The sequence below is a fragment of the Abramis brama genome, assembly GCF_963993115.1.
Source record: "Abramis brama genome assembly, chromosome: 4".
Taxonomy (NCBI): Eukaryota; Metazoa; Chordata; class Actinopteri; order Cypriniformes; family Leuciscidae; genus Abramis; species Abramis brama.
The window spans coordinates 1,937,888-1,958,637 of record NC_139966.1 but is presented as its reverse complement, the minus strand read 5'-3'; the positions used below and the strand labels follow the sequence as shown (position 1 = coordinate 1,958,637).

At 38.2% G+C, this 20,750-nt stretch overlaps 1 protein-coding gene across 1 annotated transcript in view; it reads left to right on the top strand.

Annotated features, from left to right (window-relative positions):
• LOC311081450 (NACHT, LRR and PYD domains-containing protein 3-like) overlaps positions 1-20,750 on the top strand; it is a gene marked incomplete at its 3' end in the record, with an annotated part of 83,939 nt that overhangs the window by 16,240 nt on the left and 46,949 nt on the right. The window lies entirely within an intron of this gene.

Genomic DNA, 20,750 nt, shown 5'->3' with positions numbered 1-20,750 from the left:
TGTGCTCTGTTCTCTTAGTCCTGGTTAACCCTCTGGGGACCACAAACGCGCCCGTGCGTTTTGCTTGTTTTTTTTTTTTAGCAATCAAAATAAACACTAAATGCTCTGTTAATTTTGATCTTTCATTTTCGTGTAATACATCAATCGATCCTGTTCAGTTTCTATTTTTTTTCTGTATACTCACAATAAAAATAAAGTGTTTTGCTTTTTGACAAATAAAGAAAAATTAACATGATGCGATTTCTGCCTTCTCTCTGTCAGTAAACTCCCATTTGAAACGCGTTCGAAAATGATCTATAACTCCACGAAAATTCAGTCAAACAGGCAAACAAACCCACGGGCATAAAGCTTGAGATCGCTTCTTTTAAATGAAGTCATTTATATAAAAAACAAATATTCTCAGCTTCTGTAATCTGTATAAAAAGAGAGCGACTCCTGTCGAGCTCATTAGGAGCTCATTCACAGTAATGTGACCACTCCCCGGAGAGCGCGTGCTATTCAAACGCAAATTCTGAGAACTATTTCAGAGCTGTGAAACGCCCACATCAGCTGTAAACAAAGCGCGTCGCAACTCCTCGCGAGTGAGACATTATAGCCTACCTTATGGAGAAAATATTCCTCAGAACAGTGCTGATGAGGAGCAATATCTCCTGAAATGAGGAGCAGATTCCGCTGAGGAGTGAGGTAGGCTGTTTTCTTTTCTCACGTGTGGAATAACGTTATGGAATAACGTTAGTGTAGGCCTATGTAAACCGCAAAAAGATGAATCGCATTTCTATAATATGACTCGCCTTTCTGTGAGATGAATGAAGGGGACATATTTGTAAAGACTGTTTAGCCTAAATATGAATCGCGCGTCTGTGTGTGAAAGAATAAACTGCTTTGCTATAGCCTACTGAGATGAGTAAAAATCGACTAGTATATGTTGAAATAAAATGTATTTGTATAAGTAACGTATTAAACTGCAAAAAAAATACTATTTTTGTCAAAAATAAATTCATAGACTAAGATGTTAGATGTTCCAATGTTGGCTATATTCAAACTAATGAATACATATGATAAAATGTAGGCCTATAATCTTTTTTTTTTTTTTTTTACAAAGAAAGAGTACACTTGAAATATTGTTGAAATTGTAATTATTGTTGTAATTGTAACATTTTGAATAAAATAGCAAAACATATTTACAAGAGAGATGTAAGCGAAATCTTAAATGGTCAATATAAGTCTTCTTCTAAATACATCTTTTGTCCTTGCATTGTGGCTCAGTCAGTTTCACACCTGAGTGAATGGCTCATTATACAGAGTGGGTGGGACATTCATAATCTAAGGTGTAAACTACTCCTCCCCCTCGCATATTGGCTTTCCAAGCAAAACCTGTTTTACACCATTTAAATCAATGTATTTTTTTTGTGAACGATAAAGCAAGACTATTTTTACATCATTTTGAAGCTAGAACTCAAAGGGACAACATCAATTAGTCAAAATTCTTGTGGACACATATTTAATATGTGTTTTGTGGTCTTAATTCAGCAACTTTCATTTTAATTTTTTTCAATAACCACGCATAAACATTATTCTCTTAAAAATACAAACATCTACATACACGTTGCTCGCATATTATGGTAGCCCTGTTTGTGCTATATAGAGTGAATTTACACCTTTGCCATTAACATGTTTATAAATAACTGAAAAAAGCACAAATGTCAAGGCATGTCAGAACATCTCAAGGACCCCAAAAACAGCTTGGTCCCCAGAGGGTTAACATTCTAGCAGCAGCATTCTGAAAAGGCTGCAGCTGTTTTACAGTCTTTTTCGGGAGTCCAGTTAATAGGCCATTACAGTAGTTAACCCTACTAGAGATAAAAGCATGGATGAGCTTCTCTTGTTCTTTTTTAGACATCAAGCCTTTGATTCTAGATATGTTTTTTAAATGATAGAATGTTTTGGTGACCGCTTTGATTGTTAAATGTAAGATCTGAATCTATCACAACCAATTCTAATCAATTCTAGCAATAAATGTTTGAGACATTTGGATATGGCTTAGTATGAATTTTGAAGGTTGTGATGTAATTATATAAACATGGCCGATTTACTTAATATTGTGACATAGGCAAAATCAAATTGGGGCCCTTCACACCGCATGATCACCGCTACTTGGAAATAAAATGGGGGAAAAAATCACTTTAAAAAAACAATTGTCAAATGTGATATTGTGGCTGTATATGTGATCATATTACTTGCATGTGTCACTATAAACTTTACCAAAATCATGCTCAAATGAAGTTGGGAAGTTTTTGTCCAGTGAATGTTGTATTTTTCGTCATTAGAACGGCTGTATCTAAGGCAGTCAGTCCATCAAATTTGCAGATGAATTTTCATCAGCTTAAAGGTTATGAAGATTATCCGTCCTTCGGATGAGACGTTAAACCGAGGTCCTGACTCTCTGTGGTCATTAAAAATCCCATGGCATTTCTCGTAAAGAGTAGGGGTGTAACCCCGGTGTCCTGGCCACATTCCACCCATTGGCCCTTACCAATCATGGCCTCCTAATAATCCCCTTACATTGAATTGGCTATATCACTCTCTCTCCTCTCTCCACCTATATCTGGTGTGTGGTGAGCGCACTGGCGCCGTTGTACTGTGGCTGCCGTCGCATCATCCAAGTGGATGCTGCACACTGGTGGTGGTCGAGGAGAGATCCCCTGATATGATTGTAAAGCGCTTTGGGTGTACAGTAGTACATATGAAAGCGCTATATAAATGCCAGATTCTATTCTATTCTATTATTGTAGCTATGTGGCCACTCGTTTTTTTCTCTGTTTTTCATGATAGAGATGGGACGGAGTTAAGAGGTTTAACTGACAGTTTAAGGAGACAATGGACTTTTTTAATACCTCTTATTGGTTAAATATTTGCAAACCCACAGACAGACTAAAGGTATAAAAATTGTAATGATTTATGTTAAAAAGGACAATATTTTAAATTGTATTAACTTATAAAGTAATTGTCTTATATAGTTTTGGCATTAGAGTGAAATAATAATCATAAAATATATATATTTCTCCCCATTGTATTTGGCTTGACATTGACTTGGCTGCACGCTTGTTCAGGAAGTTTTAGCTGATGACGATGTATTTAGTTCAATAAAACACATGTACAGTACAGATGCTACTCAACCAGAATAATAATTCCTGCGGCGGTAAATTGCGGGTGTGTATTTGCAGCCTCTTACCGCTAAGAGGCGCTACAATCACAGACTTTGCAAAGTGTCAGTTTATTCTCTCTATTGCGTAATCTGCCGCCGCGCCGCGGCTCATTGAGAGCGATTGAAAGCTGGTAGCAACTCAATTTAAATGAAACATTGAACGAATTCGTAATCACAGTACTGAAATTACTGAAATTAAATTGAATAAATTGAATAATGAAAAAAAAATCAACATAAAACATTGCAATAGAAAAATATTAGGCCACATCAATGAGGCTTTGTAAGAGCATAAGACATTAGTTTAACAGTATTCAGACGATAGCTCTGTGGGCAATGCAACTGCATGAGCCGTTTGGAGCTTCAAGCACTGTGAGATCGAATCTCAGTGTAGCCGACAGTGTTTATGTTTTTCTGTTCTTGATGCTTAAATATGTAGCCTATCTATTCTGTTTATTAAAGTCAAGCATCTTGTTTAATTATCAATTGTACATCACAACATAAATTTGTTACATTCCAGTTGAGCCGCTGCAAAGACGACACGTCTGATGAAGGAAGACTGTTAGCCAATCGCACCAGAAATTGAAGATGATGAAGCTTGTCTTTAATCTGCTAAATTATTATTTTTTCTGTGTGAATCATTCACGAAATTGAGATGACTGACAGTGACACCTGGCCATAGCAACAGAAGACATTTTTCAAAACAGATCGAACAAATCAGAAAAAAATAAACAACGAAAAAAAAAAAAAATAAGTTTGAAAACCCATCGCACATTTCAAGGTATAAATAAAGTGTTGGGACAGTTTATTTATTTAAAACAGGGTTGCATCGATAGAGTTTATTCCCTTTGCGATGCAAAATAAGAAACACAGAATCTTATTCTTGCAACATTTTAAATTTCTATTGTCAAATAAAATTGCAGCTAAGTTAAAAAATTAAAACGGTACAAAACGAAAATAGTTCAAAGCAACATAAATTAAGAACAGGCGTTTTTCTTTGCCTCTCTCTCGTGCTGGATTTCTTTTTAGTAAGTTTCTTTTGTCTCCCTCACTGCGCGCTGGGTCTCTCTCGAAATTAAACATTTCAAGGTAAAAACCAAGCGGCAACCTCCCTGTCTCTCTCTTGAAACCAACACAGAAGTGAGTTAAACTGCAATTCATTGACTGGCCGCTTGGGCTGGCTGCAGAAGTGAGTCAAATCTGTATCTCCCCCATGTTAAAATTACCAGCTTTACAGCAGAAAAAAATATGTTTACAGCCTGGATCTCTATGTGACTTTGGTCTATACAGCTAATTTTGCCCTTCATAACAACTGTGAGGGGGTGCATTTTTTTATAACTCATCCGTTTAGTTGATTAATATTTAAATTTAAGGGTGTGGCCACTTGAGTGACAGGTGGGTTGTCGCTGATGTCAATGCTAGCCGTTTGTCTGCTGTTACTAGCCGTCACTTCACCTCAGTAAATGTTAGCTGCTGAACTTGCTTTCTCTGCAGTGTTTGTGCTTTTTTTCGGGATTATTTCATACAATTTAATACACCCATTACTTGGGTACAAAGCCCACGTCTTTGGATTCCATCGTTGTCGTCGAGTATCGTTCGAGAGAACAACCAGCGCTGTATTTCAGTTGTTTTCCTATGTGAACATGCACTAATGGATGTCTGGCAATTTCGTTGCTTTTTGGAGTTTTCAAATTTAAAAACGTCAATAAAGGCTCGTTCGTTCTGCTCTCACAGAACAGATGGATTATATGTTTATGCTGTCAGATGAAATCCTGCAGGCGTCGGCGCTTTCTCCGTCCGTGCTATAAATGCACATGAATGAGCGCGGATTTTCTAGCGCATTTACTTGCACTTCAAAGGCAATATATCTATGGTTTAGCCCATTTGAGAGGCGGCCAAAATCAGAATTTAAAATGGATTGAATAAGCTCTCTACGAACTTGAGCGATGCCGCGCTGACGGACCATAAGAAAGAGTGACTGACATGTATGCACATAAATCACTGTCACACACACACTCTCGAAGTAATATTAGTGCATAATACATTTTCAACTAGCAGAATAGTACAGAATCACAATACACAGTCTCACTTGTAGCCATGTCTTTTAACTATTATAATATTTCGAAGGGCAAAAATAGGAACTTTTAATTGGCTTTACATAATCAGCTAACTCGATCACGTCGAGGCTCGAGCTAGTGATTTCAGATAGCCAGGCTCATATCTATGGCCAGGTTCCTCAGCTCCACCAAAGCCCGTCACGCCCCGCCTCTTTGCCCATTTTCTGTTATCCGGGAGTGACGCAAGGCCAAGATGGCGACGGCTGGCTCCGCCTACTTTAGGCTTCAAAAATACTCTTCAGAAACCTACGGGTGACGTCACGGACACTACGTCCATATTTTTTTACAGTCTATGGTAAAAACACACCATACAGCTGATAAAACTGTAGGCTATATGTCGCTGCGTGTCATCTACACAAATCACAAAAGAAAAAACTGTAACAAATAGCCTTGTTGCTTCAAAAATACAGCATGCTGCTGAATTCACCTTAAAACGAGATTGATCGCGAATTAAAGAGCTCTGTATCTGCTAAATTGAAATTGTGTGTGGAAAACCTTTAAATACAATAAATAAAACTACAATATTTATAATTTAATAATATATAGGGCCTACATATAGACTTTTGGAGATTTATCTTTAAAATAATTTTGCCTTTGCCTGATCATCAGGCTGCTATCCGACACTCTCCATATGAAAGACGGAACATTAACACCTCTTGTCCTGCACCCCCACGATAAAGCAACTATAGACTGCGTTCTCTAAACCGCCCACAGGCTATCTGAGTTTGAGACTGCAAAACAAAGAATTTGCAATTCACACTTAAATCGCTATTCTAGACATTATAGGCTATTAAAGTGTTGATAATGAAGGAATTAAATAATTTAGGCTATGTAGTAATATTTCTGTCATAAATGTTTATTACTAAATAGCCTATTTAATTATTTCAATAATTGAAGAATTAAAACGCTCAAATGTTAAACTCAATATTAAATTCCACAGGGATCTGAATCCTTACAACCAGGGTGCGATTTGTGAATTAAAGGGTTAGTTCACCCAAAAATGAAAATTCTGTCAGTAATTACTCACCCTCATGTTGTTCCAACCATGTAAGTCTTTTGTTCATCTTCGGATCACAAATTAAGATATTTTTGATGAAATCTGACATATTTCTCACTCTTCCATAGGCTTTCAGAGGGACCCAAACTCGCCGGCCCAGAATAGTTGTTAAAAACATCGTTAAAATAGTCCAAGTGACTACAGTGGCTCTACATTAAGTTTATCATGCGACGACAAAACTTTTTGTGCGGAAAAACAACAAAAATAACGACTTTATCCAACTATTAGTGTTCTTCAATGTGGGCCTCTAACGAGAGTTCACGGGAGCGCCAGGACGCATGCGCGAGAACTGAGATTACCGCGTTCTTCTTCTACAACTTGTTACTGGCTGCTCACTCCTTGGGAGTATTACCGCCATCTACTGTACAAGATGACGTCCCGACTAGAGTCCTGCACGGGTTAGGCTGCCACGCGCCACGCCTTCCAGGAATCTATAACGTTACCTACTTTCAGTTTTAAAAATTCCTCATAACCGCGCGCGCGCGATCTGCTTGCACTGCAGTCGTCGAGATGGATGCTGAGGAGTTGAAGAAAAGAATAGCCAGTGGAGATTGTAAAGTTGTCGACAATACGTCATCAAAAGTCAAGTCCAGTGTGTGTGGAGAAATTTGGAGTTATCTGAAGAAAACATCTTGTGAAAGGCTTTGCTGCATGCAGTTTCGTGTTGGATTATAGCCGCAAATGTGGAACTTCATCGCCGAGGAAGCACGCAGATAACTGGTAACAAACCAAGCAGTTCTATCAAACAGTATTTTGCAAATGTAACACTGTTCAGTATGTGTGGAGTGCAGGGCGTGTTTGAACCCAAAATTGTCTGATGCAGGGTAGACGAAACTGCGTGGCGGATATAGTGTTGTAGCCGCGTCTGTTAGGTTACTCAGTTTTGTGGTAACGTTAGCCATGTTCTTCATGTACCGGCCTTTTGACAGCTTCGGCTGAAGTTGTCCTTGTGTTAATTGTGGTTATAACTTCTGTATGACCTGGCAATAATTGTAATTGTGTCTATAATGTGATTGGCTAAAATGATTTTATTTCGGGTGCGGGTCGGGTGTCGGTTCTATTTTAATCGGGTCGGGTGCGGATTTTAATTAGTGCTGTTGACGGATAACGGGTCGGATGCGGTTTGAAGTATGGGCGGGTGCGGATTTACAAAATCGGACCCGTGCAGGACTTAAAGTCGTTATTTTTGTTGTTTTTCCGCACAAAAAGTTTTGTCATCGCATGATAAACTTAATGTAGAGCCACTGTAGTCACTTGGACTATTTTAACGATGTTTTTAACAACTATTCTGGGCCGGCGAGTTTGGGTCCCTCTGAAAGCCTATGGAAGAGTGAGAAATATGTCAGATTTCATCAAAAATATCTTAATTTGTGATCCGAAGATGAACGAAAGACTTACATGGTTGGAACAACATGAGGGTGAGTAATTACTGACAGAATTTTCATTTTTGGGTGAACTAACCCTTTAAAGTTTTTTCAAATAAATCTCGAACCACAGTGCTTCGATCTGCTGTTAAACTAAATAAAATTTATAGAACAATTATGAACTTAAATGAAACAATATCGCAACATTGACAAATACATTTATTATAATACATTTACATTTATTTAATATGATCTGTTTTTACAATTTAATTCAGGGCGATTTAGCCTATAATTAGAGCGAGATTGTTTCCCCCCTTTCCTTGTCCTTTCCTCATTGGGAAGCGCTCACATGATAGCTAAACATGTTTGAGTAGATCCTCTGTACAGGGCCGTTTGAAGGAATTTGGGGGCCCCAAGCAAAATGGACATGGAGGCGCCCCCAAACAACCCCCAGCCCCCCCCCCCCCCCCCCCCCCCCCAAAGCCTACAGGAACCACAGCATAGCCATATAGTTCCCCCGCACTTTGCAGTAACCTTGAAGTAACTGTTCAAGATCCATTGGTAACTTATAAAAATAATGTCATATTTGCATAAACTGTCACTTCCGTATATCCCGACACTAGCACATTAAGATAAGCTATGAAAAAATCATGTCCCTCTGCCTCTTTCTGGTTAAATAATGTTTATAGATGGGTTACAAAATATTTATTAAGTAAAAAGACTGTTTGCTAACAGTTAAATGACAATTAACTAAAGATTAAATAACAATTTACCATCTATTAATGATGGTTATTATAAAGTGTTACCGAAAAGATATGTTAGCATTTCCATATTTTGATATTAGAAGGGAAGGGATACAGCTGCTTTCACAACTACCAATGCTTAAAAACATCCCAAAGCTAATGTTTGATGCACGGAATTTATTGTGTGGTTTTCCTAACCCCCATTTGGTAAATAGATTGGTGGAATAGTTAGTATAGCATGCTATCTACACTTTCATCAAAACCTATTACAAAGCTATAGCAATGTCATGTCATTAAATACGATAAACAGTGATTCTGGAACAAATCTGCGTCTTCCTTATCCCGTTAAAAAAAACATTTCAGTATGTAACCATATTCCGTCCGTTCGAAAAAAAAAGTTGCACTAACTGTTCGTTACAAGCAGCATTTGCCGTCAGGGAGGTAGCTAACATAAACATATTTTTGCTAGCCTACCTGCTGCAAAATTACACCATTTGTACAAGACAAGTAGAGCTATTTTATCCAGTGTAATTTATCACTTACCACTATCTTGTTTTACTTGCATAATTCCGCTTCATGATGACTGCCGAGGAGGTTTTGTATTTTGCCGGCAACAGAGATCGCGTGGTTGGCTGGCTGCTGTCAGCGAGGGGGGCCCCCTTGAGGGGGATCCCGATAACAGTGTCATTGCACTTTACTGCATTGACTATCAAAGGGGCGCTCACCAGTCGTTGTCTTGGGGCCCCAGGCCAGCTCGGGGCCCCAAGCAATTGCTTGGTTTGCCTGCCTTGTCGCGACGGGCCTGCCTCTGTACCTCTCGGTTTCATATGATGTAGGCCTACTTGATACAATCTTTATTTGAAACGCCAAGATACTTCAATTTTCATAATCAGGCTTTAGACATAGCCGATTAATTTCGTATCGTGACTGAGCTGAGGCTGGCTTTCGGTTCATTTTTGTGACGCCGTAGTTCCCGGAGACAGAGACGAGCCTGAATAAAAGTTTACAGTTTTGAACGATGTAGGCTACTCTACTCTTATCTGTATGGCCGAAAACCTATTAAGTTATTTTAGCTGTTAAGCTGTTATATATATATATTATTTATTTTTTATTTTTATTTATTTTTTTTTTTATTTTTTTTTAACAGAACTGTTTTTGAAATCACGATTGGAATTATTAGGCTACAGAAGTAAAGACATTGTATATATTTGTTCCTTAGTGTAAAATGGAAATGCATGGTAATTTTATTTCATAAATAGGCTATAAGCAAAAAACTATGGTGTAACAAAGTTGTAGAACTAGACAAATCTCTCTGCATCAATAATAGGCTATAAAAAGCATTAATAGGCTAATATAAAAATTTCAGTAGTCCAAATTGGTTCGGGATTTGAACCCGTGTCATCTAAATGATAGAAACGTACGTTCTACCACTCAGTCATGACTTTACACGTTGCGAAATGCTCTAACGTTCCAATGTGTGTTCGCTCACACGAGCGAGAAGCGCTCTTCATTCAAATGAACGCGCCGCCGCGTTTGTCGAACACTATCAACATGCCAGAATAAAACCTGGCTTTAGAACAATAGCGCCACTCGTCGTGGTGTGCCAAAGCACTTAATTATAAACTTCAATATTTCATGCAAAACAATCTCAAAACACTTTGTGACATTTTGAAAAGCCGTGCATGCATTAACTTACGGCCACTGGAACCATGAACGTAACAGAATACTGGTTCTGATTTTATTGTTTGTAAATATACATTTTTATTTTATAAATATAAGCAAAAAACTATGGTGTAACAGAGTTTTAGAACTAGACAAATCTCTCTGCATCAATAATAGGCTATAAAAAGCATTAATAGGCTAATATAAAAATTTCAGTAGTCCAAGTTCGTTCGGGATTTGAACCCATGTCATCTAAATGATCATAACGTACGTTCTACCACTCGGCCATGACTTTACACGTTGAGAAATGCCCAAACGTTCCAATGTGTGTGTGTCAGCGAGGAGCGCTCTTCATTCGTTTCGTTCCTCAAAAGAATAGTACAAATAATCAGCTTTCCTCATTGCACATAATTTACTTTTGTTTGTTATTTTTGATATTAATTATTATTATTATTATTATTATTTTTTTTTTTTTTTTTTTGTGTGTGTGTGTGTTTTTTTTTACGCACTGCTCCCCGGGGAATAGGCTTGTCGCCCACCGACGTCTAGGCCTACAATATGAAATACAGGTTATATTGTTATCGTCTCTATTTTTAACTTGTTTTTTTATTTTTCTGGCCTTGTTAAATGTTCTATTATGTTTACCATAGTTGTAGTTTTCATCCTTACTGTTAATTACGGCAATTGAAAAAAATGCAGCAATTGCTGCTGTTTTGCACAATATCCCTTTGCGCCACCTGGCGGTCATTTCGCGAATGACTTTGAAATGCAACTGGTTTATTTTTACCGCGGTAGTTTCGCCGCGGCAGCTGGCGCGGCGGTAATAGGCATTCTGGTTGGTTACCATCTGTAGGGGCTGATAGTGTTGATGATTTACCTTGGATACGAGCGAGAGTGAGCCTGCAGTGTATTCGCACATAGGCAATCAGAGCAGCAAATTAATGGCAATCCACTAGGGATGGGCATTTAAAAAAAAAAATTATTAGAATATTTGGGCTTATAAAAAACAAATATTTAAATATTAATTTATTTAAATGTAGGTTAACAAGAAAGACAATATTCTTTCATCTTTACGTCAGTTAAATTACGTTTTAATCTTTTTTTAACCTTTCTGAAAAAGTTTATGATTAGCAAATATACACACAGCAAGTTTACATCAGGCACGTGCAGAGGTAGGGCTCAACCTGCCCTTTTTGCACTTACACTCTGAAGTGCCCTTTATTTTGGTGGTGGTGTTTTTTGTTTTGATTTTTTTTTTTTCAATAAATAAATGCTATTGGTCACCCTTTACATCTGTCTGTCTGTTTTACAAATATTTAGCCAATGAAAGTTCTTAAAAAGAGCTTGTGTAAACTTTGTCGATCCTCAAACTTATCTGATAACTCCACCCCCATGTTTAATAACTCTGCCCCCTCTATCTGATGACTCCGCCCCCTCTGTCTTGACTGAATGAACTGAAGCTCCGTAGCAGCCACACAGCAGACAGCAGCTGAGCGAAGATGTTGTTTGAATAAGTACTAAACACTATGTCTAAAAAGGCTCATATTGTATTTATTTGATGTCTGACTGAGACATGTGGGACCTGAAAGAGAGATCTAGCATTTGCCATCTAGTCATAGCCAATACATAGCCAAACACTTAAATAGCCTGTGCATTAGCATTTCATCTTTAAAATTAGATTTTGGCCAAATGCATTTTACAACAGGAAAAACTGAGCGCAAATATAGTTACAAAAAACTAGTTTGTAACCTGTTGGGTAACACTTTATAATAATGTTCAGTTGTAAGTCATTTATAAGTGGTTAGTTAATGATGAACTAATCATTTACAGAACATTCATAAATGATTAGCAAGTGATATACTAATATTTTATGTATGTTTTGTAAATTCCGTTATAAGTCATTTACATGTGATTAGTAAATGATTAACTAATTATTTATGAAACATGACTATGCGTTCATAAATGATTAATAAGTGATATGTTAATTATTGTATGTATGTTTTGTAGATTCAGTTATAAGTAATTTACAATTGATTAGTAAATGATTAACTAGTCATATACAAAACATGAATATGCGTTTCATAAATGTTTAATAAATGTTTTTTTATATATATATAAAAATTTTAAAGACAGCCGTTTATCCCGCCCCTCGGATTAAACCATTTACAACTCTATGGTGAGTTTCCAGACCTAACAGAGAGAGGTTAAAGGGCTACATATGTCACTTTGAGTGATTTATGGCCATTAAGCCCCGCCCCCTTTTGACCGTGGGAATATTCCCACGCTTGCCCCGCCCCCTTCTACCTCCCACCCACCCACTTCCGGACAGACCACGTGACCGTGGGATTTTTCCCACGCTTGCTCCTCCCACTTATGGGCTGTACGTACACACCGTGGGAAAATCGGACTTACGCCACACCTCCTTATGGGTTGAACATCTGAAGCGTGGGAAAATTCCCACGCTCAGTAGTTCTAAACAGTGTATATTAAAACTTTTTAAAGAAATGTACAATAAAACATAGTCAGAGATGAGATCAGTGTTTTTATTAAAGAAGACAGATGTACATTAATCACTTTTAAAAATGAATTAGTGTCATTTCAAGATGTTAAAACATTATCTTAAAGCTATCAAAATGTGTCAGTATCAAAACATCTAAAACAACATTTTAAAATGTTAAAACATTGAAAAATCAATGTTCAGTCATTTACAGTTAAGAGAGTTTTTTCATTACAAAAAGATCATTTTTAAAAAATGTTGACCCGTAAGCATTTATCTTTTACGCATTATTTGTAAAATTTTACATTTTACATAAAATATCTTTAAAAAAGTGTCTCAAACACATCATAATATTAAAAACAAGTATTAAAAGCCGACCTACGTATTTATATTTCCGTTTTGTTGTTGTTGAAAGGAGAACCAAAACTCTTATTATCCATCTCCAAAGGCTCGGAGCTTTTAACTCCAAAAATGACAAAATCCGAAAAGCAAATAGTTCTATTTTCTAACATACATTTAAAGAAAAAGCTGTACTTTCACAATAACATTGTGTTTAAAGATGTATAAACGTTGTATAAAGTTAAAATACACGTCTTTAGTGTTCATACATTGTAAAATGTTAAAACATTATCTTAAAGCTATCAAAATCTATTAGTATTAAAACATAAACCGTGGGAAATTTTCCCACGATCCACATTAAAACATCTAAAACAACATGTATTAAAATTATACCGAGCAAATAGATCTATTTTCTAATACATTTGAAGAAAAGTTGTACATTCACAATTGCATAGTGTTTAAAGGTGTATGAAACATTGTTTAAAGTTTAAATTATATTTTCTTAAAGATATCTAAATGTGTTATAACATAGTATTAAAACATCTAAAACAACATTTTATGTTAAAACATAAATGTTAAAACATTGAAAATCAATGTTCAGTCATTTACAGAAGAGTATAACGAGTTAAGAGAGTTTTTTCATTACAAAAAGATCATTTTTAAAACAAGTTTTTTTTTTCATTACAAAAAGATAATTTTTAAAAATGTAGATCCATAATCATTTAACTTTCACATATTATTTATAAAATGTTACATTTTACATAAAATATCTTTAAAAGTGTGTATTTTCTTAAAGATATAAAAAATGCGTTAGCATTAAAACATCTAAAACAACATTTTATGTTAAAACATAAATGTTAAAACTAGGGATGCACCGATCCACATTTTTTCACTTCCGATCCGATCCCGATACCTGAATTTGGATATCGGCCGATACCGATACTATTCCGATACCAGAGCTGTGTTTCTTGCTTTAATATTGTTTATTTTATATGATGCTGAAATAAACTTCTCTCAACAGGCAAGTATGATATGTACGTATGCATGTATGTCCCAAAAGGCAACTTGAGGTAAGTATAAGGTCAGAAAAGGAAGTAAAAAAAAACAGGAAATCCTGTTAACAGGAAAAATCCCATTCTGAAAACAAATATGCAACTGTACAGGTTTCAAATTGATTGTCATGTCAATATTTATTACATTCCCAAAATGTCAAATACTTGAGTCTTGAAATATAAGAAAAGTGCAAGTGTAAACATCTTACACACATGGTAACTCGTCTCGATGAATGCTCGATCAACATCAGCATCTTGCAAACAGACAAGCGGATTTCACCTCAAACGCGCGTCAATTTCGCTCTGGACGCGCAAATGGATTCAAAATATTCAAGCGTCCAACTAGACGCGGTAGACGCGAACTTGACGCGCTATTCGCGTTTGGTGTGAACGCACAGTAACGTGGTGCTTTTTTAAATGTTTGATTGCGTTCGTTGTGTTGTACGACGCGAGGGAGCTTCAAAGAGCTCTGAATTACGGCTTCGCAAACATTGCATTTTGCTGTCTTGCTCTGCGGTGTTTCCAGTGTGAAGTATTTTTCCACACAGAGGACGTTGTTGGCTAGTCGCAAACTGCGAAATGGATTTCCTGAGCGGGGGCGTGTCTCATAACTCTGTGTCTCATTGAGCCGCGCATCTGTTTAGGAAATCCATTCCGCAGTTTGCAGCCAGCTAGCAGACTCGCCGGCAGGAATCACTTTTGGAGTCATTTCAGCAGACAATGTTAAAGCGCAGACATGACTCATGGATATCGGATATCTCCGCAGGTTGGATCGGGAAAATCCGATACGTGAATTACGCTGGTATCGGCCCCGATACCGATACTGGATCGGATCGGCCCCATTCCTAGTTAAAACATTGAAAATCAATGTTCAGTCATTTACAGAAAAATATAACAAGTTAAGAGAGTTTTTCATTACAAAAAGATAATTTTTTAAAAATGTTGATCCATAATCATTTAACTTTCACACATTATTTATAAAACGTTACATTTTACATAAAGTATCTTTAAAAGTGTATATTTTTGTCCATCACTTTTAAAACATTAATGAAATAAGTTAAAATTGCATTTTTCTCTAAAAGAGTTATTAAAAATGAGTTAGCTATTTTAAGATGTTAAAATCAATAATTTACAGAAAAGTAAATGTATCCATCCACACATTATGTGTAAAATGCTACATTTAACATAAAATATCTTTAAAAGTGTCTCAAACACATATTAAAACCACACCATGTTAAAAATCACAGTATCTAAAAAATAGCCTTACGTTTTTGTAAATCCGTTTGTTGAAAGAGAGCCAAAAGGTATATCCAAAGGTATATTCCACATCAAATGTATATCCACTGTGTATCCAAAAGGTATATCCAAAGCACGAAAGATTTATCCAACAAGGATATATCCAAGACCAGAGGTATATCCAGAACGCTTATCCATATCCATAGGTTTAGAGATTTTAATTCCAAAAGTCACAATGTCCTCGTGAGGAGTTCACCGAAAAGCGACCGCACTCTTACATCCCAAAAGTTAGACTGACCTCTGCGACATCTGACCTGTAGCCACAGGTAGACCACTCCCACCCCTAGACACCTCCCACAAAGACCCCTCCCACACCAAGACCCCTCCCACACCAAGACCCACTCCCAAGCCAACTATGTATCGGGTAACAGATCAGTGGTTTGTTTTTAATTAAAGAAGAGTTTTGTTTCCCCAAATCATTTAAAAGAAATCGGTCTGTGAACCCTGGTCTACGTTGGTAAAAAGACTTAATCAAAACAACATTTTAAATTTTTGTACATTTTATTTAATTTAGTTATTAATTCAGTATTAGATCTTTCTAGCCTAATATTGTTTGATGTGTTAAGTCTAGATAACAAGACATATTACATACATGTCGTGCTCGAGAAAAGTAATATTGTTGTAATCTCTGTGAGATCACACCCACGAACACAGAACTTGGTGCTTGGTGATACACTTTACTAAAAGAAAATATTATGGAAGTATACCCTTTTAACTAACATTTCAACATCCTGCACAAATTAAAGAAACATATGAACTAAGATAAACAGATAATGGAATGTTCACAATCTACAGTATATTAGTTATACTTCTACTTAGCGTGTGTGTAAATAGTTGTGCTTAAATCTTTGGGTGTATTTTTTACACATCAACATATTTGTCACACCATAAGTACCATGGTCTTGTAAAGCTATACGGGAATCACACACGTCCATACATTTGTGTAAGATTCAAAAGACCAAATCACTAGAAAAGAGGAGTGAAAAGTATAGTTTACGATAAATACACAAAGCATGCAAATGATGACCCTGTTTCACATTTTGTATTCTGAATGTACAGAACTTAAGCAATATAATCTTGTATTGTTTAATATTAATTGTAACCGCTATATAGTTGCGGTTAGGATTTGACTTATGGTTAGTTACTTGTAACGTAATTTACTGTTATTACTATTAAGTAAATGTTGTAACGTATAAATATGTCACCTAAAAATAAACCGTTACCACTGATTCTTAAAAGAATCAACTTTTCTTTTTGTTATAACACGTCTGGTTGCTGACAAACTGGAAGGTAGACAAATATATTTCAACACAAAGTTTATTAACAATAATCTGGCAGAAGGACAAACGGTATGTAACATACACAGTTAGCACACATGATATACCGATCAATAAACAGAACATATGCTGGATCTTAAACACATTGCTGTAGTGTAATGACTGTGTATGTTCCCATGATGGCAGATAAGTGGTGACAATTAGGAACACGTAAAACTCAACAAAATCCTAGAACTGAATATAACTGAACAGATGGTAACGAATGTAAATAACATTTTAATGATACTTTTTCCACTAAAAGGGTATAGTCTTTTAGAATACATGTTCGGGTTGTTTTATTTAAAATGTACATCGTCACAAGTAGTCTAATATTAGACTACCAATAATGTCTACACACAGTAAAATGTAGTAGAAATACAGTCACGTATATACGTAACGTACAAAATTCATAAGGAAATAACATCAATCAATTGGGTTTGTTTTAAAAATCAAATCAAATCAATCAAATTTTACCTTCTCATAAAAGGATCGTATAATTCTCTCAACACTCGTTGAACAACGTTTAGTCGTTCAGAAATTAATGACAATGCAATTGTTAACATTTGTTGATCGCTTCTCACCTGTTCAATCTCCTGACGAACGGTTAATAACTCATTGCGTGTTTGTCTGTTTTCGTCCAATAATTGCCCATGGCAGATCCCAAAAAATTCAGCACTGTTCCTTAACTCATTTGTGTGCTGATTTTGCTGATCTAACATTCTATGAAGAATCGTTACGATGTCTCTTTGGGACTCTGATGTAATCTCCTCCATCTGCTGGTAGGTTAATGGTTGAGTTACGTGACCTAAAATACCCAAAACATTTCTATTGATACTACGTTATGTATCATAACTCAGTCTGTGAAGATCTCGTTCGCCGAATAACGGGGTATCGTTCCGTACAGAGTTATCCTCATCGGAGTTTGACGATTCCGACACAGAATCGTTGACTTGACACAACACTGCTGCTTGGGAATCCAAGAATATTTCCAATTCTCTTTCGGCGTAATTTTGTTCTAGGATCAAACATAAAGATAATTTATTATATGAAATGTTTAATAGATAAAATACAATAAAATGTATAGTGACTTACCGGTATATTCCGATGAGTTTACACTGGGACTGGAACACAGGTAATGTGAACCCACGATCCGTTTTCTATAAGCATCTCCAAACGCCTCGTGGTAATCAGATGTGCACAGTTGGTCTACAGGAATGCTTTGTTCTGGAAAATAACATTTATTATTTTAAAATTCAATGAATAAAATATTATGATAAGACATAAATAAATACCATAAATATAACGTACCCTCGTCAGGATAGTGTAATTGGTTATCATTATTCGCATCGTATTCCCCATAGACATCGCGGAGGCGTTTCACGCCTCTTCCGGGTACACGGAAATTTGTGCCCTCGCTAGAAGTTATTGGTCCGTAGCTGTTTGAGGGTACCTGATCAGGTTCGTATAACCTATCCGGGCTGCATTCAGCCGGCGGAGAATGATCTGATTGTCCACAGACATATTGTGCGGGACTAGAACATGGTGAGATGTCTTCGTATCCATAATCCACTAATAACACATCGGGAGCATCAGCCAATGGCAGCGTAGTGTCACGGTGTGACAAAAATTAGAGAAAAGACTAAAGTCCTTGTGAATGCAGTGTTGTTGTGGAGACCTCCAGTGGACACCCGTCTATGTTGCACTGCAAATCTGTTGCCATGGCAGCAAGGCCAATTGCCCGATTGACAGCAGGTGTGGAGTAATTACAGAGAGTGTTGTGAGAGGGACACGTATTCAGATGGGGCTTTAAAAATAGAGAGGAAGCAGACTGTCACGTGGTTCTCCTCCCGTGAGATACTGTGTTTGTCGGCGGGTTGTTTTGTATTTGAGGCTGGGCTGTGAAGCGGGCGAAGATTGAAGCTGAGAAGTGGAAAGAAGAGAGTGAAGTATTTGCCAACGAAAATCCAAGGAATATCGTCAGCAGTGGGGAAGACGCAAAGTGATGAGTATCGGATTCGTTGTTTATATGCACTAACACTGAAGTGGTGTTGAGAGTTTGGAAAGTGTGGGGCACGAGTGAACTAGTACACCGAGTGAATTGTTGATCTGTCTCTAACTTTTGTCCGCTCCTCGCTGAATGTGACGATCGCTGCACCCGTCTTCTGCTGTCTCTGGAGAGAAGTTGAGCCCTTGCGAGAGACGAGAGTTGATCTGGTGGGAGAAAGACCGGTGGGTGAGTGCTGGCCCGAATGCACGGTGTGCGAGTGGAATGCAGTGCCTGAAGTGACGATTCACACGGTTTGTGTTATGGAGTGAAGTTCATCGTGTGGAGAAGTAATAGTAGTCTGCTGTGCACTCTCTCCTTACAGTCTTTCACCCGCTGTCTCCAAGGAAGGTTTTGATATATCAAGCGCCCAACTTACCATTTTGAGACAGCCCGGCTCTGTTAATGCTGAATGTTTTATATGCTGTTGAACTGTTAAACCCTGCTACATTGTTACAGTGTACAGCTGAAGTGGAGTGTCTCGCTTAAAGCATCCTCCCCGCCTGGTGGTCTCCACACGCTCCTAACGAAAGCCGCTGCCCTGTTCAGAACGAGAGAAGGTATTGCAGCTGAATGTTTCATCTACTGTTGAATGGTTAAATCCTGTTGCATTGTTACAGTGCACAGCTGAAGCGGAGCGTCTCGCTTAAAGCATCCTCCCCGCCTGGTGGTCTCCACACGCTCCTATCGAAAGTCGCTGCCCTGTTCAGAATGAGAGAAGGTATTGCAGCTGAATGTTTCATCTACTGTTGAATGGTTAAATCCTGTTGCATTGTTACAGTGTACAGCTGAAGTGGAGTGACTCGCTTAAAGCATCCTCCCTGCCTGGTGGTCTCCACACGCTTCTATTGAAAGCCGTTGCCCTGTTCAGAACGAGAGAAGGTATTGCAGCTGAATGTTTCATCTACTGTTGAATGGTTAAATCCTGTTGCACTGTTACAGTGTACAGCTGAAGTGGAGTGTCCTCCCCGCCTGGTGGTCTCCACATGCCCCATTGAAGGCCTCCGCCCTGTTCAGAAAGAGAGAAGGTATTTCAACTGAATGTTTCATCTGCTGTCGAATAGTTAAACCCTGCTACCTGGTTACAGCGCACAGCCGAAGTGGAGTGGCTCGCTCAAAGTGTCCTCCCCGCCTGGTGGTCTCCACATGCCCCATTGAAGGCCTCCGCCCTGTTCAGAAAGAGAGAAGGTATTTCAACTGAATGTTTCATCTGCTGTCGAATAGTTAAACCCTGCTACCTGGTTACAGCGCACAGCCGAAGTGGAGTGTCTCGCTCAAAGTGTCCTCCCCGCCTGGTGGTCTTCACATGCCCCATTGAAGGCCTCCGCCCTGTTCAGAAAGAGAGAAGGTATCACCGTCGAGCGCTTGTATACCGCTGAACCGTTGAACCCTGTTGTATTGTTGCAGTACACAGCCGAAGGGGAGCGTCTCGCTCAAAGTGTTCTTCTGCCTGGTGGCCCTCCATGCCTACGTTGCAAGCCGCTGCCCCTGTTGAGAAGGAAAAGGAATAGCTGCGGCACGTGCCTCGATCGAAGTGTCTTCCTGTTGTCCAAGGTTCCCTCACGTCCCGGCTAAAGGCCCCCGTTCTAACTGGTCTGGCATAAAGGACACCTACCGGGATATACTTGCCTGTTTCCCCTCCTGGCCCGGTCCGCTCGCCACCTGTGTCCCTGTGCTTCGTCCGAGTCTGAGGCAACCGCTCCCTGGGTACTTACCTTTGGGGCAGCATCCGGGACTTGTTCCACTCCCGCCCATGAGTACTTACCTGGTTCCAGTCCGAATGGGGTCCGTATAACCACGACTTCCTCTTGAGTCCTGTAAAGAGTACTTACCCAGTGACCTACCTAGACGGTGTGAGTTTCCCCTCTGATCCCTCTCCAACGAGCTGCAGGGCCGCCACGATCGTTCTCCCCTCTACGGTCCAGGGGGCCATCGAATTCCCTCTGGTGACAAGAAAGAAGATTTTAATTAGGATTTTTCAAATTACTGCTCTTAACTTAATAAAGAAATCTGTTATTCCTTTATTCCCTTGTCTGTCTGGTCCTTGACACGTTCCTCGAG